This window comes from Myxocyprinus asiaticus, chromosome 13 (genome assembly GCF_019703515.2).
Source record: "Myxocyprinus asiaticus isolate MX2 ecotype Aquarium Trade chromosome 13, UBuf_Myxa_2, whole genome shotgun sequence".
Classification (NCBI taxonomy): domain Eukaryota; kingdom Metazoa; phylum Chordata; class Actinopteri; order Cypriniformes; family Catostomidae; genus Myxocyprinus; species Myxocyprinus asiaticus.
This window is the reverse complement of record NC_059356.1, coordinates 4821730-4846311: the sequence shown is the minus strand read 5'-3', so window position 1 is coordinate 4846311 and position 24582 is coordinate 4821730. Positions and strand designations below refer to the sequence as shown.

Here is a 24582-nt window from a genome sequence, read left to right as displayed (position 1 = left end):
CCATGTACCCACCAATATATGCAGAGAATTTAGAAATGTTAGGACTTCTGTCCACATTATTTCACACCAATATATGTAATACAACAGGCTTGTTTTATCTACTCCTACTTATTTGTAAGGAATTTAGCACAAGGGAATTATGATTAATTTGGGGAATATTGAAAGAATGTTTACATCTGATCAACCTGTGGTCCGTGCTGAGTTGATGACGTATCTTTTAAATCTTTAAGGTAATACTATTCTCATAATATCACAAATATGTTAAAATATTGTTTGAGCACTGAGCTTCAGATCTTTTAGCGGGACCAATTATAAATCAAAATATACCACAGTCATCTTCTCTTTGAATACAAAGAAAACTTTATTGACTAATCTACAACATAAAACTAAACTAACACACAAGGGCAAACATGAGCACGGTTGGTAAACGAGCTCTGACAGAAGATGAATGGAAATTATTTGTAACAGAAAAATTTTCATGGAGTCTATAGACCATGCCTTCAGAACCATCAATACTTCATTTAGTATGGTGTGATATGAAAATGTTACTCAAATTATATTAAAGCACCAGCTTTCAGCGAAAGTCTGGAGGTAATTTTACTTGCGTTACATTGTTTGGCGTTGAAGTCCTTGAAGTCCTTTGGCTTGGCTTGTGGAAGTTTATGCGTGGTCAGTTGTTTGGAGTTCCGTTGAAGGGTGCAGAATTGATTTCAGCAGAAATTGATTATACACGCTGGATGGATGATGGAACGACCAGCGGAGCCTTGGAGGTGGTTGCAGAAGAAAGTTTGTAACTTCTACATTCTAGAGACTTTGCGGACATGAAGACGAGAACTCCTGCTAGGGGCCTCATGGCCTAACGTGATGGTAACATGAGAACTCTGGAAATTTTCCGAAGAGAAGAGCTGAAGAGAACTGAAGAGCACGAAAGAGAACTAAGAGAACTATCCATTCAAGGCAGGAAGTATTGTGGATTTGAGGTTGGCTGCACCCCAAAGGTGTCATTCAGAAGTGTCTTTTGCTCTGAAATGTGACTGTTTCTTTCCCTCATTCTCAAGGTGATTTACCATCCTTTGTGTGAAGATGCAATGTTTAATCATGCATTTTAATATCATGATAACAAAAAGGAGTGGCATTAAATTACTTATCCAAATTCTAGACACAAATTATCGATCTCATAGACACCAAATATCATATATTTTATAACTAACAAGTTACAAAATATGAGGAATAAGTGACTACAGATCAAAATGATTAACATTGTCAGTTATAACAGTGATAAGTCATGCAGAACTTGATTACAAGTGATTATAAGACATTATGCAAGTTCTAATCATTTGTGTAAGATGAATTTGTAAATTTTTGGTATAAAAACTAGATTCTGCATTTGGAGAAGGAGAGTGGGGAGTGATAATGAGTTCTGTGTGCAAAGAAGGGTTCAAAAGTTCAGATCCAACAGGGAGTGGGTTTAAATCAGAGATGACCAGTGTGTGTTTGGACAGATCTACCTTTGTTTTCAAGGCAGTTAACATTAGCCAAATGCAACAAACTCAGTCTCACAGGCACCATTTGTCAGGAAGTTCTTTATAGCTCGGGGCAGTTCCAGTGTAGATTCTGGATTATAGTCGTTCTGCGTGGAATTGTTAAATTTCTCTGCCTGTAATCTCCTACACAAACGACACTTTAAGATGTAATTGTTCTTTTGGAAGAAACATCCTCTTTTGAGCTTTTCTGAATTATATTCCAATTCCATACCATTACGTGCAGTTTACTCACAACCATGACATCTTAAAGACCTTAGTTGGTGGAAACTTTTCCCACGTGAAGGGCAGTGGTATAGCTTCACTCCACTATGAACTCTTTCTCATGTTGTTGTAGGGTCTCTGACTGACTGAAACTCTTTCCACAATGAACGCACGCGAAAGGCTTCTCTCCAGTGTGAAATTTTATGGCTATGAAGACTTGGTTTCTGTTTGAAACTCTTTCCACATTGATGGCATGCGAAAGGCCTCTCTCCAGTGTGAAGTCTCATGTGATCATTAAGGGATGTTTTCTTTGTGAAACTCTTTCCACACTGAAAGCATGTGAAAGGTCTCTCTCCAGTGTGAATTCTAATGTGCACATTAAGGTCTCCTTTTTTTTTGAAACTCTTTCCACACTGATGGCATGTAAAAGGCTTCTCTCCAGTATGAATTCTCATGTGCACATTAAGGGATCCTTTTAACGTGAAACTATTACCACACTGAAGGCATGTGAAAGGCTTCTCTCCAGTGTGAACTCTCATGTGCACATTAAGGTATCCTTTACACGTGAAACTATTACCACACTGAAGGCATGTGAAAGGCTTCTCATCAGTGTGATATATCATGTGTCTTTTAAGGCTTATTTTGTTTTTGTAACTCTTTCCACACTGAAGGCATGTGAAAGGCTTCTCTACAGTGTGAATTTTTTTGTGTTTCTGAAGACCATCTTTCAGCGTGAAACTCTTTCCACACTGATGGCATGTGAAAGGCTTCTCTCCAGTGTGAATTTTTTTGTGTTTCTGAAGACTATCTTTCCGTGTGAAACTCTTTCCACACTGCTGGCATGTAAAAGGTTTCTCTCCAGTGTGAATTTGAATGTGCTTTTTAAGATATTCTTTCTGTGTGAAACTCTTTCCACACTGAGGGCAGGTGAAGGAATTTTTCTCCGTCTGTGAACAACCAAAACATTTTTCTCCAGTTATGAAATGATGACTCTGATACTGATGTTCCTTCACTTCATTCAGTTGTTGGGTTTCTTCTTTCACTTCTATTGATTCTTGATTTTCCTCTTTCATTTCCATTAAATCTAAAAAGAAAATTGTGTCTGCTAAATGACTAAATGTAAATACAGTATAAATTTAAATGAAAAATCAGTAAATGTGACCCTCAATGTGAAATCTAAATGGGTAAAATATGTATTTTATTTGATAATGAACTAAAGATAAATAAAGCTGTCTTGTTCATGTTAATTTCAACAAATTAGGGCTGCACAATTTGGAGAAAATTAAAATAAAATAATATTGTGCTCAAATTGTCTGATTGCAAATGCAATATGTTAAACGTTTAAAGGGTCATGGAAAACAATGGCACTAATTATGTTCATTATTAAGCGGAAAGTTTTTTTTTTTTTGCCAATCTGCCAATTCGTTCTCGCAAATTAAAAACAAAAGCTGAAGCAACGTCAAAAAATATGAGGATAAAAGATGGCGACTTCCATAAAACCAACATGTCAGCAACTAGCTGTTCACAGAACAGGTTTGCAGAGAATGCGGTTGCGAGTCCTGAAAATTTGCAGGTGTCTGTTCAGTTACAGAATGTGGTTTTCACTCTCGTAAATAATCGAACTGTGTGTGAAAGTAACCATATTAAGCACTCAAAACAGGACTGACAACCATATTCTGCTGCTGTGTGAACATGGCCACTTGTTCAGGAAGTAAAATAACTTGCGCATGTATTTTTCTAAATGTAAGCATGATGACATCATCAGTTGCACAAAAATGCACACACGTGCACCATGAGTGGCAGGGGAACATAAACAGCGCTGCAGATACATTACTTGCAACCAGCTGTCTCCTCAAAATAAGACCGTCTGTGAGTATCAGATATAGTCAACTTCTCCTGGGCATGCATATCTGTTGAATTATGGCATGTGATGCACAGAGGCACAAGAGTCATTCACTTGGTGTGCATAATGATAATAGTAAAAAAAAAAAAAAATGATGGCATCAAGAGTGTTAAGATGCCACGTAGAGGAGACAACCTTGAATTGATTTTACAGAGACATGAGGTTTTTTGGATTTATACCCTTCATACCTAATCACCGATGGGACTTGATGAACTTTTGTTAAACGTGATGTTGTAGCCATATTGTGATGGTTTAAAAATTTTTAACGGTTTAGTACATGTGTTTTTATGACTTTACATTTGTAATAAAATAAAATAATTGTTGGGATGTTTATACATTCTTGTAATTTTGTTTTTCTTGTTTATCTTGTTTGTGCATTTGAATGTAATATTTCTCATGTCTTTATACACTAGGGGGTGTCTTATTGCTCCTCCACATCGGACCTGACATTGATTTACCTAATTATATTGTTAATTGGTCATGTCATTGTTGACAGCTGTCATGATTGTTAATGACGTATTTTAAACTTGTTGGCATTGTGTTTGGTGTTTTATGTATGCCTGATAAAGGTCGTGTGACAAAACAAAGACAAAACACTTGATTACAAGAGATTTTTTTTTTGCAGTGATTTTTTACTGAATTAAAATTAAAGGTGCAATATGTAACAATTTTCATGTAATATTCGCCTTTTTTTGTCAATGTGCGAACGGCTTGTAACGCAACTTAAAAAATGAGCCCTTCCCGGACTTCCTAAGTTGCCTATTAAAGCCTGTAGACTGATTTTCATGCGAAGGGAGCTGGTCGGTTTTGCCAGGAAAATCTAAAGGATATGACGTTTATGCGCGCTCCCGAGAGCCTTCTACTGAATCCCGTCTGGCTAAGCGGGAACGTGATCGTGGTCGAGCAAAAACTAGAGTGAACATTGGCAGGGCATTTGATTCCTGGAGGGACCTTCGTTCGGACCCTGAATTGGTGTTGTTCTTATTGGACAGGTAAGCTTACATAACTGCAAAGCATGTGAAATATAGTGCCATAAGGATTGATCTGTGTCATTTTAGCTAACTTGATGCTGACGAATTGCAAGCTACCTTGCTTCATAACTTTCAAATAATTTCAACGATCTTCTCTTTATAAAGTCAGGTATACAGGATAAATGTAAGCAAATACGCTGGTTCTTGATCGTAGTACAACATATGACATACAAAACATACAATAGTGCAACAGTAAACTGTCTGGTATAGTTTGGTAGTATGTAGCTGTATGTGTGTATCAGTATGCTATATTAGCTGATAAGTAGTTTTAGTTTAGTCTCAAAGTTTGTAGTAAAACAATCATAACTGTGATATTTTAATTATGCTACCTCATCTGTCAGCATGATGCCAGTGGATCACGTTCAGTCTCTTTGTACGTTACGTCATTGTTCTAGCTGATGCTCGCTCGCGTCTCTATGGAGTGTTCAGGAGCGCGAGCACGAGCAACAGGTAGCTGGCGGCAGTTCACTTAATGGCCACATGTGTCATTAATAACAAGGGTTTCTGAATCTTACATACTGCACCTTTAATAAAAAGTATTTTTTCCCTTTAATTCAGCGAATGTCATTTAGAGGTATTTTTAAAAGATGATTTTGTCCTCTTTGTTGTTAGTAAGCATGTTTAATACAACCTTTTAAGTCAAGGCACAAGCTGAATAGTTGATTAAGAGCTAATGATTAATCGTTGCGATAATCACCCGAATAGTCGAATAATCGTTCTAATAATCATTAGATTAGTAAATTATCAAAATAATTGTTAGTTGCAGCCCTACTCACTGGGGGCCTAAAGACGAATAATGCATATAATATACAGTATGGAGAAAAATAACCTCAGGGGAAACCAGGCTCACCGGGGGGGCAAGTTCCCCTCTGGCTAAAAAGCATGAATGTAACACCAATATAAGTTATCTATGTGTAATACAAGTCATGGTTTAAATTAGTAAACTGAGTAGATGTTTGTGGCCAAATGTTTAAACTAAAGGATTTTGTACGAACTGTAAGCATAATGACATAGTCTTTGAAGTCCATCCCGAACTGACTGTGGAGGTGCATAAAGTTTCAATGTCCTTTCTTATTTGGCTGATGAAGGCTTTTGTTGGCAATTAATTTATTGTCTATGTATTCCATTTTAAGCGAGTGTAGTCCATCCTATGACCAAGATGATGCAGGCAGAGGTCAGTGAGGGGCATCGCAGTCTGGCTGGAAGCTTGTGCAGTTCATTTCCGGTGAAGTCCATCCTAAGTCCAAGGTTCAAGCAGTGGCCAGTGGAGTATCCCATGTTTTAAGGTTGGAGTTGGCAGCTATTTATCCTCTGTGAAGTACACATTCACAAGGCTGCACAAGAAATGTAGTGCATTCTGGGAGGAGTGGAAAGTGATCGCCTCGAGAGCAACTAGTGCGGGGCTGAGCAAATTCTTGTGAAATGCGCTCCTCGCTCCAGTGAAATTCTGATCGCTCCACTCCTTGCTCCACTCCGCTCATATGCTCTGCTACAGGTAAAGCAATGTAGCAAATGACCCTTTAAGATGTAATGTTATTTTTGGATGAAACGTCATCCTTTGAGCTTTTCTGAATTATATACCAATGACATACCATATTGTGCAGTTTACTCACAATCATGATGTCTTAAAGACCTTTGTTAGTGGAAACTTTTCCCACGTGAAGGGCAGTGGTATAGCTTCATTCCACTACGAACTCACTCATGTTGTTTTAGGGTGTCTGACTGACTGAAACTCTTTCCACAATGACGGCACATGAACGGCTTCTCTCAAGTGTGACATTTTATGTCTACGAAGACTTGGTTTCTGTGTAAAACTTTTTCCACATTGATGACATGTGAAAGGTTTCTCTCCTGTGTGAATTCTCATGTGCACATTAAGGCATGCTTTCTTTGTTAAACTCTTTCCACACTGAGGACATGTGAAAGGTTTCTCTCCAGTGTGAATTCTAATGTGCACATTTAGGTCTCCTTTTTTTATGAAACCCTTTCCACACTGATGGCATGTGAAAGGCTTCTCTCCAGTGTGAATTCTCATGTGCACATTAAGGGATCCTTTTAACGTGAAACTCTTACCACACTGAAGGCATGTGAAAGGCTTCTCTCCAGTGTGATATAGCATGTGACTCTGAAGACTTTGTTTATGTGTGAAACTCTTTCCACATTGATGGCATGTGTATGGCTTCTCTCCAGTGTGAATTCTTATGTGCACATTAAAGGATCCTTTATGTGTGAAACTCTTTCCACACTGATGGCACATAAAAGGCTTCTCTTCAGTGTGATATATCATGTGTCTTCTAAGGTTTATTTTGTTTTTGAAACTCTTTCCACACAGAGGGCATGTGACAGGCTTCTCTTCAGTGTGAATTTTAATGTGTCTGTTAAGATTTTGTTTTTGTTTGAAACTCTTTCCACACTCTAGGCAGGTGAAATCATTTTTTGCTTGGCCTTTGTTTTGTGATAAATTCTTCTCAGTCTGTGAACAACTAAAAGATTTTTCTCCAGTTATGAAAAGTGGATTCTGATACTGATGTTCCTCCACTTCATTCAGTTCTTGGGTTTCTTCTTTTACTTCTGTTGGTTCTTGATTTTCCTCTTTAATTTCCATTAAATCTAAAAAGAAAATATCAATGAAAATCATAAAAGGATAAGTGTCTGCTAAATTACTAAATGTTATTATAAATTTCAATTAAAATCAATAAGTGTGTACCTGAATGTAAATGAGTGAAATCTACAGGGCTAAAGTAAATAATTATTTGATATACTAAAGATTAATAAAGGTGTCTTGATCATGATAATTCCAACAAATTAGGGCTGCACGATTTGGCAAAAAAATACGAATAAATAAATCATAATATTGTGCTCTTTGTCAGATTGCAAATGCAACTGCAATGTTAAACATTTAAAGGTTCATTGAAAACAATGATAGAAAAAACGAATTATGTTCATTATTCAGCGGAGTGTTTTGTTTGTTTGTTTTTTTTTTTGGTCAATTTGTTCTCACAGATTATAAATGAAAGTTGAAGCAACATCACAAAATATGAGGTATATGCTTAAACAGAATTTTTACTGGTTGGAGAGTACACATTTACATTGTTAGATTCTAGATCGGACTTAAATCCTTAACTGATATCACAGGTACCTTCTCGGACTCTAAGGGGGCTTTCACACTGGCAAACTTTAGTCCGAAACAGAGCACTGTTCGCATGAAAACTTGGTAATATGAAAGCCGTTTTGTGGACCGTGGTATTGAACCCGAGATACTAACTGTACGAGGTGGTCTGAACTCGGTTGCGATGGAACCGTGGCACGATTCGAATGAGTGAAAAAGCAAGTATTCTGGTCCTCATTTGTTCAGGATGTAAAATAATTTGCACACAAATACATAGCATGCAACCAGCTGTCTCCTCAAAAAAGACCGTTTGCAAGCATCAGTGTGACGAGGAGGAGGGCGTGGCCGGGCCGTAAGGATGGATGCTTGGCGCCGAGTTACCCCAATCAGCCGGAAGGGGGATAAGGAGGAGCCGGAGAAGCCAGTTTGAGAGAGAAAGATGCACAGCGGAGCTGTGTGCGTGCGTCAATGTTTGGTTGTGCTGAAAAGCAGTTTTTGTGTTTTGTCTGATTAAAAGTCTTCGTGATTTTTCACCCGGTTCCCGCCGCCTCCTTTCCGATAAGCAGGAGACCTTTTTGCCACAGTATCAGATATAGTCACCTTCTCCTGGACATGCATATCTGCTGAATTATGGCATGTGAGGCGCAAGTGTCATTCACAATGTGTTATGTTCTCCATCATATGCACATTTGTGATGATGCAAGTTCATAAAAACATAGCACCGGGGTTTGACAGAAACTGAGAAAGTATGAAACAAGACAAACACTGAAACCAGGGGGCGCTGGAATCGATCGCACTCCGATTCGGTCTGCAGCAAACGAGCCCAGAACGAAATTCACCTAACCGTGAGGTTCCAACTCGCACTCTGAGCGGTTCAGACTCTAAAACCCAAAGTATAATTTAGTTAGATGCAAACGCTAAGCATACGTGTAAAGTACGCAAATTTCATCCTCAATATAGTGCTTGAGTTTAGAAAGTGTGCAGACCAATTTTTCTAACCGCAGGTCTCTATATACATCCAGATAGCACATGCACATCTCCGAGATGAAGAATGAAAATCTCATGCTGTGGTTTTGACACAAGCTTCGACAGAAAAAGGAGTTAACTCAGCTAAATATCAAAACATCAAAATTGCAATACATTTCGAATCGGCAAGTAAATGTGGTTGTAATATCAAATCGGGAGGTCCGTGGCAATTCCCAGCCCTAAAAAAAAAATGATGATACAAAAGGCAAAGATGCTGGCGAAATATATTATATTAGAGATATAAGAGAACTGATGTAAAAATAAAGGAATAGTTCACCCAAATATTAAAATTCTCTCATCGTTTACACACCCTCATGTCATCCCTGATGTGTATGTCACGGCTCCAGTGAGTTTGTCAGTTTGTTCTGTGTTTTGTCATTTTCTCTCCCTCATGTTTCACAGGCACTGCCAGCATGCATGATCAGTGTTTCCATGGGAACATTGATTGTTCCCAGGGGAATGCTGATCATGCCACTAATTAACGTGCTAGCAGCACCTGGTTCTCCACTGATTCACTCCCTACATAATCCCTTCCTGTTCTCAGTATCTTTGCTAGATTGTTGTTTGGTGTGAAGTAACTTATCTCTCTCTCTCTGCCTAGCTGGTCCTGTCTCATGTATCTGTTTGGTTGCCCGTCTCTGCCCGCGTGTCAGGAGTGTGGTTGCCTTCCAGTTTGCTGTACACTTGTTCTCTGCGCTCACAAATCTTCAACGGAGGATTCCTCGTCTCTGCCTGCGTGTCGGGAGAGTGATTGCCTTCCAGTCTGCTGTGTGCTGTTCTCTGCACCTCACTACGCTTCAACGGAGGATTACTACGAATCTGCTCCTGACCTTCTTGATGCACACACTCGCCTACGAACACACTATTCACGGATTTGCCCATTGCGCGGCCATGGCACGTGCATCCACAAACTTCTTCCTGCTACTGCAGCCGGGATCATTAGTCTTCGCCAACACAGTTGAAGTGAATATTTATTGTTAATAAATCCTTTGAACTGTTCCTCTGCTCTTGGGTCTCTTTGTCTCATTCTCACTGTCCTGACAGTGTATGACTTTCTTCTGCTGAACAAAAATGAAGATTTAAGGTATATCTCAGCTCTAGGGCCATACAATGCAAGTGAGTACCAATATTTTGAAGCTCCAAAGAGCACATTAAGCCATATTAAAAGTAATCCATCTGACTCCAGTGGTTTAATGTCTTCTGAAGTGAAATCTAGGTGTAAGACAAATATCAATATTCGCTTTTGGCCAGCTGTGGTATGAATGTTCACGAGAGGATCGAGCGCACGCTGCCTTTTGCATGACGAAAGTGCGTTGGCAAATTCACGCATGAACTGACACCCTATCTACACCGCGAGCGTCCATTGACGTGACCCAATGCAACAGCTTGAGGCTGTCTACAGTGGACCCATTGACAAGAACGAGTTCTAAACCGTTTATTTGTGTTGTTGGCAGTAGTAACACTAACGCATGCAGCGCAAAATGGAAAGGGTCACTGTTTACTGCCAACGAGATGAGCGGTCATTGATTACAACGGGTTCTATTAATTTTTGACACGACACACCACTCGCGTCCGGTGTAGACGGTGTGACGGGTGAGTGAAAAAGACAGAAGCGCAGTGTTGTTTACATCAGTGGAGGAGGAATTGCTATAGATTTATATTTATATCGGTTTCTTTTTCAAAATGGTGCTTGCGTATGCTTATCCTAGATGCCTCAACCTACTGAAAAACATTAGATTGATGCCTGTGCATGTATCGCTGTTCACTGGGATATCAATACACCCACTGAGGCACTCAAAATATTGAGGGTGTGCAGAGAACAGTTTTCCCCTGCCAATTTCAGACCAGCCAAAGCTTTCGACGGTATTGACAGGCCAATTGTTAAATGTTAAAATTTTACATATTGATCTTTTTCTTAAACACACCTAACGTTTCGCTCCAGAAGACTAATTAATTAATTAATCTCCTGGATTTTGTTTGAGGGTTCAGAGTTTTATGTGTGATGTATTGAGCACTCAGTTCATTTGCCCAGACTCTGTATTTTAGGCGATGGGTCGGTCATTAATATAGGGGATACATACATAAAGAATTGGGTCCTGGCCAATATTATGATCGGCAGACGGGTTATTCTTAAGGGATGTAAGTCGGCTGGAGCGCCCTCATTTCGAGAGTGGTGCACGGAGATGGGCAGGGTAGCGGCATTTGAGGAGATGTTGTATAGAAGGCTGGGCAATCTGGGGTTATTTGATACAAAATGGGGCAGATATTTGGCCTTTTTGGAAGGCTCTCGGGGAGGGGCAATGGAGAGGGATCTCTAGTTTTAAATGTGTGTGTGCAATTTTATTGCTTTTTCAAGGTATACTTGTTTTTTCCAGCTTCTCCTCTGGTGTGGGGGTGTGGTTGGGAATGTACGTGGGGAAGGGTTTCATTTTATATAATTTTATTACGCATTTTCTGTTATGTTTATTTAATTTGTTGAATGGAATCAATAAAAAAAATGAATCTCCTGGAGTCGCATGGATTACTTTAATGATGCCTTAATATGCTTTTTGGCGCTTCAAAAATTTGGTGCATTGTGAGGACCTACAGAGCTGAGATATTCTTCTAAAAACCTTCATTTGTGTTCTGCAGAAGAAAGTCATACACATCTGGGATGGTTGAATGGTGTTCACCGTGTTGACGTGCCTCTGGGTTTCATCACTGGTGCACGAACAGCTTATGACATGTCGTTCTCCCCATTCAGTGAGAGTTCAGGTCTCTGGTGCTGCCGCCTTTGTGGTTAATGTTAAATCTATCAATGGGCGGCCCGGTCTATGAGCTGCCCGATGTCTGTGAAGTTACACCCCTGGCTAAATCTGTCAAGAACTCACATCTCACTTTACCTGCTGTACCTGGGAGCGAGAAAATGTTCACAATGTTTTTGCTGTTGCAGGCCACCTCGCTTCAACACCTCACATTTGTCCTCTGGACTGGTTTCTGTCAATAGACCTGAAAGACGCTTACTTTCACATGCCCATAGCCCCTCGACACAGGCCATTCTTGAGTTTCGCCTTCGAGTGCACTGCATACCAGTTCAAAGTCTCAAGCTCCTCGCACATTCACGAAATGTGTAGATGCAGCGATGTCATGATGAGTGCATCGGCAAAGGCACAAACATATGAGCACAGGGATCTGTTGCTCGCCCATTTGGAGTGTTTGGGTCTTAAAGTCCATTAAGCGAAGAGTGTGTTGGTGCCCTGTCAGCAAGTTTCCTTCTTGGGAATGGTCAGCGCATATGACCAACAAATGTACTTGGTCTATTCTTAGTCTATATTGCTTGACAAGCTTTAACGTTATCTCTGAAACACTTTGATGGTTTGATGGCAACTGTGGCCGCCATCACCACATTAGGTTTATTATGAATGAGGACTCTCCAGTGCTGGGTCAACTTTAGAGTTCCTTATCATTCTTGGTGACACGGTTGCTTACATCTTGTAAGTGACACACTGCTGCCAAGCCACGCTAGCTATTTGGAAAATGCCTGCGTTTTACCAGAAAGGCATTGTGCTCAGCCAGGTGTCCAAAAGCGAAGTTGTCATGACTGATGCATCCACCCCGGTTCGACAGCTGTCCACTCTTCAGCACCAGGACAGGTGCGTGTGGTGTGGCACATAAATCGCCTGAAACTGCTTGCAGTTTTTCTAGCTCTCAGAGCTTTTCTGTCAGTCGTGCAGGGCTTTCATTGACTGATCCGGATCAACACTCCGGTTGTTGTGTAAACAAACAGCCAGGAGGGAGTACAGTCGCACCCAAGGAGAATGAAGATTTCCTACTCAGAGAGTTCCGAGGATTTGGGAGGTATTCTGGGAAGTCGATGTATACCTGTTTGCTTTGCCGGAGACCATGCACTCTAGCCTCTGGTTATTCATAACTTAGGCTCCACTGAGCTTGGATGTCATAGCTCACAAATGGCCAGTGAAACTAAAGTATGCATTCTCTACCAGTCATTTGCTTCACCGAGTGTTGTGCAAAGTTTGGGAAGACAGGGAAACCATGCTGTTGGTTTAAACGGAGTGGTCCAACTGCCCTTGGTTCACGTGGACTCCATCCATCCATGCTTTAAGTGTATTTCAGTGCTATATTGACTAGCCACAACCCTTTGGGATATTCGTCTGTGGGCAAACACCCCCTGGTGGTAACATCTTTGAGAATAGCGAGACGGTTAAGACCCTCTCGCCCAGCTACCATCCCGGTCTGGGATTTAGTGCTTGTATTGAATGCGCTTACAGGCTCCCCATTCCAGCCACTTGATGCAGCAAGCTTGCGGACAAACCTTTCAGAAAACAGCGCTGTTACTTGCTTTGGCTTCAGTAAAATATATTGGGGACTTTGAGGTCTAATCAGTCAATGACTCTTACAGTTTGGACTAGGCTTGTCAAAAGCCTTCTTAAGCCTAGGGAAGATTATGTGCCCAAGGTTTTGGCCACGCCCTTCAAGGCTCAGTTTGTTACCTTTCAAGCTTTCGCTCTGTTCATGTCGGACAAGGTGCAGAAACCGCACATGCTCTTCCCTGTGAGAGTGCTACGCACGTTTGTGAACCATACAAGTCAAGGATGAGCTCTTTGTCTGCTTTGGAGGCCGTTGAAAAGGTTTGGCCATCTCCAAGCAAAGACTTTCTCAATGGGTAGTCGACACTTGCGCTCGCTTATGATTGCAAGGCATGCAAAGTCCCAGGGGTGTTAAGGCTCGCTCTACCATGAGCATGGCCTCGTCCTGGACATGGGCTATGAGTGTGTCCTTGGAGGACAAATGTCTGGCTGCAGGCTAGGCTTCCCCTAGCACCTTTGACAGGTTTTATAACTTAAAGAACCATCTGCCAATAAACTGGCATGATTTATAAGAGATTCAGAGATAGTCACTCCTGGGAGGAGCGTCCCATAGCATCAGCAACTGACGCAGCATCTCGTTCCCTCCTTTCTGGGAACCAGGGTTACAGTTATAACCAGACCGATTTTATCATAGCGTATTTACTTCCAAAACAGAATTTTTTACACCATTGAAATCACAGCATTTTGCATTTTAATAACCACACAGGAAATATAACCAACTGCTTATCCAGAGATGTGAAGCAACCGTCAAAAACACACAGCAAAATAAAAAGCTTGATTAAACAAGCCACGTGTAATTGCAGAAATTGCAATAGAAAAGTATTACTGCTGTAAAGTTAACAGTAATATTTGCTGTAATAATAACAATGACCGGTATTCACTGATTATAACCCACTCTGAAACTGCTGAAAACAGTACATCACATTCCCCGAATGCAACAGTGCTTGGCAATTCCAGCGTTACGGACATGACATTTACAGTAAAAACATGAACTTGAACTTCTCATAGAAAGTACTAAGTACCAGAATATAGAATCATTTGTATGTATAATTATAAACCTCTTCAGATAAACTCCAAACATCTTAATTTTTATTCTATTCGGGAAATGAATGTGCGTTACAGACGTGACTAAAATGGACATGGGTTTTTGGGAGACCACACACTTTGTAAAAACTCTGAATTGAAATGAACAAACCAGAAATAATACTAGCCACATAATGTAGAAGCATTGGCACTCATAAGAGCATATAATGTTTATTTTTTGTTCATTGTCGTTTTCACATAAATGGGGAAAACCCGTCGTTATGGATGTGACATCTCTCCGTTATGGACGTGACCGCTCCAAATGTGCATCTATATGACTATGGGAAAACATTTAAATTGCTTAGAAAACATTAACAGTGAACTCTATTGGTCTTTAAACTATAAGATTTGAGACACTGTGTTAAGGCTGTATAATAATGTTAATTAAAACTGACATTTGCAGTGAAAACACTATATGTTGTTGCACGATTATTGTCAAAGTGAAGATGGTGCAAATTGTTTTCAATTTAAGCCAAGCCTATGTGGCGCGCACTCATGTGTGTAACCCATCATTGAAGGCTTATTTTAAGAGCTCTAGAAGATAATACTGAATTTAGAGAATGTGATATTCCCTGCTATTATGATATTGGCTATTGCTTGCTTTGTTCTAAACAACTACATGTGTTAATGTTACAGAACAAATCGCGAATGCATCAAAATGATCACACATGCTCTATGCTTTTCTGTCAAAATGATCAGTTCGCTATTATGTTTAAGCTCAGTTTAAGTCGCAATCATGTGTCAAAAAGATTGCATTAGCCTATTATGCTTCTCTGTCAAAATTATTCCAATTATGGTAAGTCTAATGATGCCTCGCTACGCAAGATGTCCCTTTCGGCACTTTGGATTCTAAGAAGAGGAAAAAAGATGCTACAACACGATCTGAAATAACATCAAGATGTCAACGACATGGTCAGCATACATTTAATATTTCATACTAAGTATTCATATTCGTTTCAAATTGATAATTTAGCCTACTTGTTAAACCTGAACATGCCCCAGAAATAATTTTATAAATTACTATTTAAAATAATAGTTGAAAAAGCAACCTTATACACACTTGAACTGTAAACGAGTATACATTTGATATTAAACAGAGTCCTTTACAGTAGAATGTAAATAAACCGGCCATGCGTGTTGGCACCCGCTTAGATTAGTCTATTCATTCATTCAGTTCTCTCTCTCTCTCTCTCTCTCTTCAAATTAGTACAAGAATTCTGAATACTCTATGTAAAGAAATGCGCATCGGAGCTCGGAGGTTAGTTATTCCAACCTGATCGCACGAAAATTTTTACATATTTTACTAGTTGGCTATTCCATACGATTTCGTACGTTTTTGTTCGATTTCATTACGTGCAAATGCCCGGATGTGTAATGCGGAATTAAGCGCGAGTTCAGCACGCGAGGTGTCAAGGACATGCTTATCAATATTATGTCCTTACCCAAACCCCTCATCTAAACCTAACCAATCAGTAGAGTGTGTAAACATAACAGGAAGCTGTTGTGTGTGACAGAAGCAAGTAATTGTCGCGTATTAGATGAAAACGATGTCTAGCTAGGTCATTGGTTGTAGTGAAGGTCGTACGAATGAGTGCAGTCGTATGATATCATACGAATTAGCCAAATTTAGAAAATTTGTATGAATCCTTATGATTTCGCTGTGACAGTTTGTTGGTTCTTCACCCACTGATAATCCATGATTTGATATGAAACGTCCATTGCAGTCACATTAGTAACACATTATTACGGGTGTTTAAAGTAAAGAAGGGAGACAATTTGTCATCATACTGAACATCGACAAAGGTTTTCTTTGTACAGAAAGTATCAACTTATTTGTATGAATATTGTTTGAGTGATATAAACTTAACCTCTAAAACGTTACGGACATGACACAGCACTAAAACATAGCGACCTAATAAATGTGGCTCTTTTAATGTAATCAAAAAGCACTGTTGTGACAAAATGACTCTATATATGTTTTTTACATCTTCATATCTTTCTGGAAAATTATTATTGTTAAATTGAAAATAGAGTCCTTTGAACCCTCTTTTGCAACCATGAAATATGGCTGGTTAAAATGTTGTTTTAGAAATGGTGCACTCCTCATAAGAGGTGGATAAACAATGCAATTTCCTAAAAAAAAAAATCATTACAGCACTATTATACAGTGAAATGTAGACCTAAATAAACAAACTGCAGGATTTTTTTTAATTTTTTTTTAACCCCTTTTCTCCCCAATTTGGAATGCCCAGTTCCCACTACTTAGTAGGTCCTTCTGGTGGCGCGGTTACTCACCTCAATCCGGGAGGCGGAGGACAATTCTCAGTTGCCTCCACTTCTGAGACCATCAATTCGCACGCATCTTATCATGTGGCTCGTTGTGCATGACACCGCGGAGTCTCCCAGCATGTGGAGGCTCATGCTACTCTCCGCGATCCACGCACAACTTCCCATGAGCCCCATTGAGAGCGGGAACCAATAATCGTGACCACGAGGAGGTTACCCCATGTGACTCTACCCTCCCTAGCAACCGGGCCAATTTGGTTGCTTAGGAGACCTGGCTGGAGTCACTCAGCACACCCTGTATTCGAACTCGCGACTCCAGGGGTGGTAGTCGGCGTCAATACTCGCTGAGCTACCCAGGCCCCCACATGAAAGAGTTTTTGATCATTTCCATAAAACTTTATTTGTACATGGTATGGTAGACATTTTTGTGGAATTGACATGCTGCATCTTCACTTTAAAGCACAAAGCTCACTCATTTAATTTGTAGCCTTTTGAGGATTATTAATCATATTAGGGTATATTGCAATTCCTGTCTTTCCATCCCCCAATTTAAGACCTCTTTAATAGGGATGCACCGATATGAAATTTTGGCTGATACGATAACCGATAACTCATAGCTCATTGTGGCTGATACCCGATATATATATATATATTTTTTTTATATATAAAGGATTTATTTGTATAAAAGGATTTATTTATATAAATGATTGCAGTTATAAAGAAAAATACACGTGTGCTAGCAAGTGAAAAGTTCTGCACCGATTACAGTATAATTATTATATTTCATTACACACACAGATGTTTGTGTGTGTAGTGAGATTGTTTTTTGGGCTAAATCTGGTCAGCCCGTCATGGCCTTAAGTTAGCCCAAAAAAAGTCACTGAAAATTGGGCTTTGTTTAGTCCGTCTGATTTGGTCCAAATTTACCCCAAGATGGACGTCTGTTTCGGACCACATATAGCCCTAATACAGCCATTAAAATAAGATCACATTGTAGCAAGTTGGAAATTACACCTCGATGAAAACATGTATTGTGTTGTGTACACTAAACCCAATTTAGTCTTTTTTAACATTTTTGAACATACTGCTTCAAAGTTCAAATCAGCATTTGAACATAATTACTGCTGTTCAAAAACTTAAATATATTTATATAAATATATATGTTTAAAAAATTCCATACAAATAACTTGACCTTACTGCTCTTTAATATAAAATGTATTATGAAATGTGGAGCGTCGTTATGAAATAAAATGTGACGCACGCGTGGATATGAATTTCGGGTGATAGCAGTACAGAATGCCAGAGTGGCTTGTTTTGACTGGTTGGTCACTCAAAATTCTAAATAGTTGCATATGGGCATGGAGGAGAAGGGCGGGGGTAGTGAAAAAAGGTGGAAGACTCTCACTCAGTAACGTACGCTATGAAACCGAGAGCGATGAAGACGGCGACACAGACTCGTTGAACTGGGTAAGTATTAAGTAATTATAATTTATTTGGATAATACAGAAACGCGTGTTTGACTGAAGTTTAGTCGAGCTAATCAGTTGCAAGGTAAGCTGAAGAAGCGTTAGCAGCTATAGCGCCATGTTAGCCTAGCTAGCACATTGTTAAACTGGATTTCTGAGGCAGCTGGGTTTGTAGTGTGAAGTTGGTCCGTTTGAATGGAGCACTTTATGTACTGAACTAAAAATAATCTAAGCATTTTCCTGTATCCCTTGGTGTTACAGGGCAGTCCAGCTCTTCCAGTCACCGATCACACCATGAAAGTGATAGAAGACGCTCCACTTCTCGTTTTCAATCGCCGTTGGGTTCATCTCCTGACTGTTACTACTCAAGACAAGCTCAGAGAATATTTTGAAGTGTTTTTTTTATCGTACATACAATAACATGCCCCTGGACGGTCTGGCGGATGTATCTGACATGCGTCAATAAATGTTTTATTGGTACTTTTTTGTCAGTTGTCTTGGGAGTAATTATGAATATAATATGATGATATAATAATTAGGGCTGCCCCCGACCAAAGATTTTCCTAGTCGACTAGTAGTCGTTAGTTTAAGCCATTAGTCGACTAGTTGTCGCACATTTATGATATTAATTTAATTACTTGAATATATATTTGGGGGGGGGATCAGAAAATGGTTTGAATTCCAGGGCTGAGAAAGAATGTTATAAGTAACATTGCTAACACTGTTGTACATTACAGAGAAATACTAAACCATAATAATGAGCCTTTAAAATATACATTTTACAAGCGCACGCACGAAGCGAGACGCAGCGACACCGGCAAAAGCGGTAATGATTCTGAATGTGTCAGAAAAACCAGCAAGGAGACTGTCTGAACATTTTGTTCATTTATAGAGAGAAATGCACATTAGGGTTGTGTCGACAGATGATGATCTCAGGGATCGACGATGGTCAGAGTGATCACCAACAGCTGATGCCTTTGAAAATGTCAAGATGATATTTCCCATTAATGTATTACATTTTTATTATTATTATTAGGCTATTATTATTATCAAATAATACAAATAATTTGCCCGTAGAGACACAGACATACGCTTGAAGAAACACACTTTATTATATTATTAAGAACAGACGACAGAAGAGCCATCATGCGCATATATGACATGCTGTTTGCACGGAGGCGTGCAGTCTCGTGGAACACGTGCATGTAAAAGGTTCTCACTCTCTTTGTTTCTGTCTTCTGAATTTTTTTTTTTTTTTTTTTTGCAAGAACAGTATCGTCTGAGTGCTGCAAATGACCTCAGACATCTCAGCTCAGGAGGTGCTTTGAGTTCAGTTCACTTTATTTCCACAGAGCAGTTCATTGTGAACACAACTCTGTAGCCTATACATCTGGATTAAAACATAAAATAATACAAAAACACGTTCACCTCGAACCATGATTTATATTTCAGTGATTATCATCATCATTATAATTATTTTTACATTTAGAATTGTTTGTGTCTTCATTTGTGTAAGTAATTTTCTGTCTGCATGTTTAGAAGGATTCTTGCCTAACGGTAAATGTATATATTTATTATTCTTTTATCACTTCATTATTTTATTTGCTTTTTCGTTTCGTTTGAAGTGCAATTTGAATTTAGAAATGTATTTGGAAAAGTTTTTCATTTTTTAAATCAATTAATTTAATTTTCAATGCAAAATCACTAAAGCAAGAATATTCACTGATCCCTCAGCCCGGGGGTTGGATATTGTGATATATATATATATATACACACACACACACACACACACACACTCTCACACACACAGTCGTGCTCAAAAGTTTGCATACCCTGGCAGAAATTGTGATTTTGAAAATATGACTGATCATGCAAAAAACTTAAGGATAGTGATCATATGAAGCCATTTATCATCACATAATTGTTTGGCTCCTTTTTAAATCATAAAAATAACAGAAATCACACAAATGGCCCTGATCAAAAGTTTACATACCCTTGAATGTTTGGCCTTGTTACAGACACACAAGGTGACACACAGGTTTAAATGGCAATTAAAGGTTAATTTCCCACACCTGTGACTTTTTAAAATTGCAATTAGTGCCTGTGTATAAATAGTCAATGAGTTTGTTAGCTCTCATGATACCAAGCCAAGGTCAGGTAGACCAAGAAAGATTTCAGCCACAACTGCCAGAAGAATTGTTCAGGATACAAAGAAAAACCCACAGGTAACCTCAGGAGAAATACAGGCTGCTCTGGAAAAAGGCGGTGTGGTTGTTTCAAGGAGCACAATACGACGATACTTGAACAAAAATGAGCTGCATGGTCCAGTTGCCAGAAAGAAGCCTTTACTGCGCCAATGCCACAAAAAAGCCCGGTTACAATATGCCCGACAACACCTTGACACGCCTCACAGCTTCTGGCACACTGTAATTTGGAGTGACGAGACCAAAATAGAGCTTTATGGTCACAACCATAAGCGCTATGTTTGGAGAGGGGTCAACAAGGCCTATAGTGAAAAGAATACCATCCCCACTGTGAAGCATGGTGGTGGCTCACTGATGTTTTGGAGGTGTGTGAGCTCTAAAGGCATGAGGAATCTTGTGAAAATTGATGGCAAAATGAATGCAGCATGTTATCAGAAAATACTGGCAGACAATTTGCATTCTTCTGCATGAAAGCTGCGCATGGGACACTCTTGGACTTTCCAGCACGACAATGACCCTAAGCACAAGGCCAAGTTGACCTTCCAGTGGTTACAGCAGAAAAAGGTGAAGGTTCTGGAGTGGCCATCACAGTCTCCTGACCTTAATATCATGGAGCCACTCTGGGGAGATCTCAAACGTGCGGTTCATGCAAGACAACCAAAGACTTTGCATGACATGGAGGCATTTTGCCAAGATGAATGGGCAGCTATACCACCTGCAAGAATTTGGGGCCTCATAGACAACTGTTACAAAAGACTGCACGCTATCATTGATGCTAAAGGGGGCAATACACAGTATTAAGAACTAAGGGTATGCAGACTTTTGAACAGGGGTCATTTCATTTTTTTCTTTGTTGCCATGTTTTGATTTATGATTGTGCCATTCTGTTATAACCTACAGTTGAATATGAATCCCATAAGAAATAAAAGAAATGTGTTTTGCCTGCTCACTCATGTTTTCTTTAAAAATGGTACATATATTACCAATTCTCCAAGGGTATGCAAACTTTTGAGCACAACTGTGTGTGTGTGTGTGTATGTATGTATATGTATATATATATATATATGTATATATCGTGAAGGAGGGAACAAAACAAATGTATTCACACACATGATGTATTTTCCCAGACAACAAAATACCCGACGGGTAGAGAATGCACAGATGAAGTAGGTTCTTTGCCAGAGAGATGTTGACAACTGTTGTAAAGCAATCTTTCAATAAGTTGAACACATATTTTAATTGCACTTCATTTTTTTCCAGTTTCATTTTAATTTTTAGTTAAAATAAATAAAAAATAAAGTTCAAAGTTTGAAATCAAGGTGTCTTGCTTTATTATGTAGGCTTAGCCCTAACCCTCTTAACGAAAATTACCTGATAGTACCACCTGACGTCCAACCAGCGGTAATACCGGTGTTCATTGGTTTCCCGTGGAGTTTTTTTTTTTTCTGCGACCAACCGACCAATCCTCTTCTCATCGACTAAGGTTTGGTCGACTATTAGGGGGGAGCCCTAATAATAATAATATAATGTATAATATATAATCATGAATTCATGGTTGGAATTAGATTGAATTCAAGTTTTTGAAACAGCCTGAAAAATGCGTCTTTTCAACTTTAACTTTGCAACCAAATTTAGACGTAGAGGGACGTCTTTTTATACATGTCTTTTCAACGACTTGAAAAAGATGGCTTTTCACCTTTCAATTTTCAACCAAATATCAACGTTGTTGCGATGTCAGGCAAAGTTGTCTTTTCAGCGTTTTTTCATTGAGTTTTTGCTGCGTAGCATGAATGTCTTCTGAAGCAAATCGATACTAGGGCTGTCAAAATAAATTTGGAATCTGAATATTCCTCTAATTAAGAAAAAAAAACAATGAACAAGTGAATACTAAAACTGCATTCAAATTTTGAATGAGTGCCAAGCACTGACGATGACTTCAGATCGATTGCAAAAAAAGGCTAGACACAATGCAACAGATACAGTTTAACAGAAAGCAGGTGTCAATAAGCTTTTTAAAAAGTTATTTTTAATTAGACACAGCATCTAAAAACAGTGCTCCTGCACGAGACGCTGAATAAACAAAAACCAAGTGAAACAAAGACATTCGTCAAGCGCGCATTTACATACAAAAACAAAAAAGCAAAAGTGTCCGGTGTGAACAGCCCCTTACAGTAGGTGGAGGTGTTTGGCCATTGCATCTTGCTCTCTTATAAGCCTTTCTCAGATTAAGCAATATGTTTTTTAAACACTTTGTCAGGAAAGGAGTTCAACTTGGAAATGTGTCTCTCGAGATCCTAGCATTCTTTTCCATTCTGTTGTGTTCCGTCTGATTGAACAGCCCCTAGCCTGGGCTCATAGTCTGAGCCCCTTCACCACCGAATTCAGCCGAATACCACTGCTATCTGGGAATACTGCTACCCAACATACAACTGTAATGAATAAAAAATGATGTGGTATTTCGCTGTTATTTTGAAGCTTGAGTCTGGAGCAGTATATTGTGGCATCAGTGCAAGTGTTACACCATGTGGACTGCCTATTGAAGTGTTTCCCTCCTTTAATTTTGACTTAACATTTGAGAATATGGACCGACTAAAAAGTTGTATTTTATGCACAATAGTTGAAAATGAAATGCTCTTTTTTTAACAGCCAGGATTGTTCTTTGCAATAGTATAATGGTGCTGTATGGTTTATATATATTTATTGCGCCCTCTTGTGGATTAAGGAAACAACCTCAATTTCAAAATCAGCTGACTTTAAAATTTGAATATTATTCGAATTTTGAAAATACTTAAAAGGTAGAAATTTGAATTTAGTTCCTCTGCTCAACTGACAGCCCTAATCGATATGTCTGTATAAAAAATAAAACCTGACGACAAACAGCATGTGATAAAAGGACAGGTATCTTTTCTATGTTATTCAGAGTTTTTCTCCTAACTAGACTTGCGACAGTTCAATCTGTCATTCGCTTGGTTTATATTTTCAGCATAGGGCTTGGTAAACCCGCCTGCTGTGAACTGACACCGGTTCAAAAACTTTTTTATAACAGTATATTGAAGCCAGCATACCATGAGACAGTTAAAAACGACTTGATTTTGGCCGAGAATGTCACACCTACTGAATGTTCAGAAAGGAGAACAGGTGACAGACATTCCTGCCTAGTTGCTTACTCTGTTTGAATGAATATTCCAGCTGGGCATATAAATGCATTTATTCTTGGACTACAGACTCTTCGGACATGTTTTGTAAATTCGGACCTCTGGTTTGTGTGCAGCTGTGTTCTGTTCTTTAATATCGCTGTGGCAGACCTGTTTTAGATAAACAAAACGCATTTTTGGGTGAACTATCCCTTTAAATTAATGTAATTGAAAAAAGAAATGGGGGCGCTTTGTTTTTTTACTGCACACAAACCGAACTCAGAAAACGATTTTAAAGTGTGCTGCACGTGTTTAAACTGCTGTGACTGAGACAATATTTCACTTTTATTTCGACAAATTGTGCAGCCCTACAACAAATCTGGAAGATGTTTACTATTCAAAGTTATCATTTAAAATTTAAGTTACATGTATTAAAAATATAAATGTGTGTCTTTAGGTTATTTCTCAGTTTATAAGGTATTATAAGTAAAGAATGAACACCAACCTGTTTGTTCGTCAGTGTGTTCGGTTTTAATTCTGCATGCTTCTGGATAAGCCATATCTTCACTCTCCTCTTTAATAAACATCTTTACAACAGTGTCACACAGATTTCACTTGTTTCCTGGAGTTTTACAATTCTCCCGCCGAAAACAAACACTGCAAATAAAACTTGTGAAGTCACTGAAGAAATAAAACAGATGCAATGTCACACATTCATTCGGAAAATCATCTTCATCCTCTTCTTCATCTTCTTTCTTTTCTTCTTCTTTTGTTTATTGGCAGATCACACTTATTAGTGCATTACCGCCACCTGCTGACAGCTTGGATCAGAAACTCAAATCTTCTCAAATCTACCCCTCCCTCCCTGACTCTATCGGATCCGAAAGTTCAGCCAGCGCTGCGTGTTCAGCTCCTACTCTCAGATCTGCACAGTTCAGAGGAGGAGGAAGAAGCACACCAATAAACTGTTAATATATATATATATATATGTATATATGATATATATATATATATTCGTTTATATCTTATATTCTACTTACTCTCCTCATTTCCTCCAATAACATTTCTCTTTGTTCTTCATAATTCCTACAGTGTTCTTTCTTCTCTAATGGCGAATCGCAAACTAATACAGCGCATTATCGCCACATACTGAAAGCATGGACCAAAATTTTAATTGTAATTTTTATTTGTAACAGACAATAACATATTAATACAACATTGGGGACAT

The 24582-nt window shown here is 39.0% G+C and overlaps 1 pseudogene; it reads right to left on the bottom strand.

Annotated features, from left to right (window-relative positions):
* Positions 1-370: 370 nt before the first annotated feature.
* Positions 371-24206, bottom strand: LOC127450391 (gastrula zinc finger protein XlCGF8.2DB-like; annotated as a pseudogene).
* Between the last annotated feature and the right edge of the window lie 376 nt (positions 24207-24582).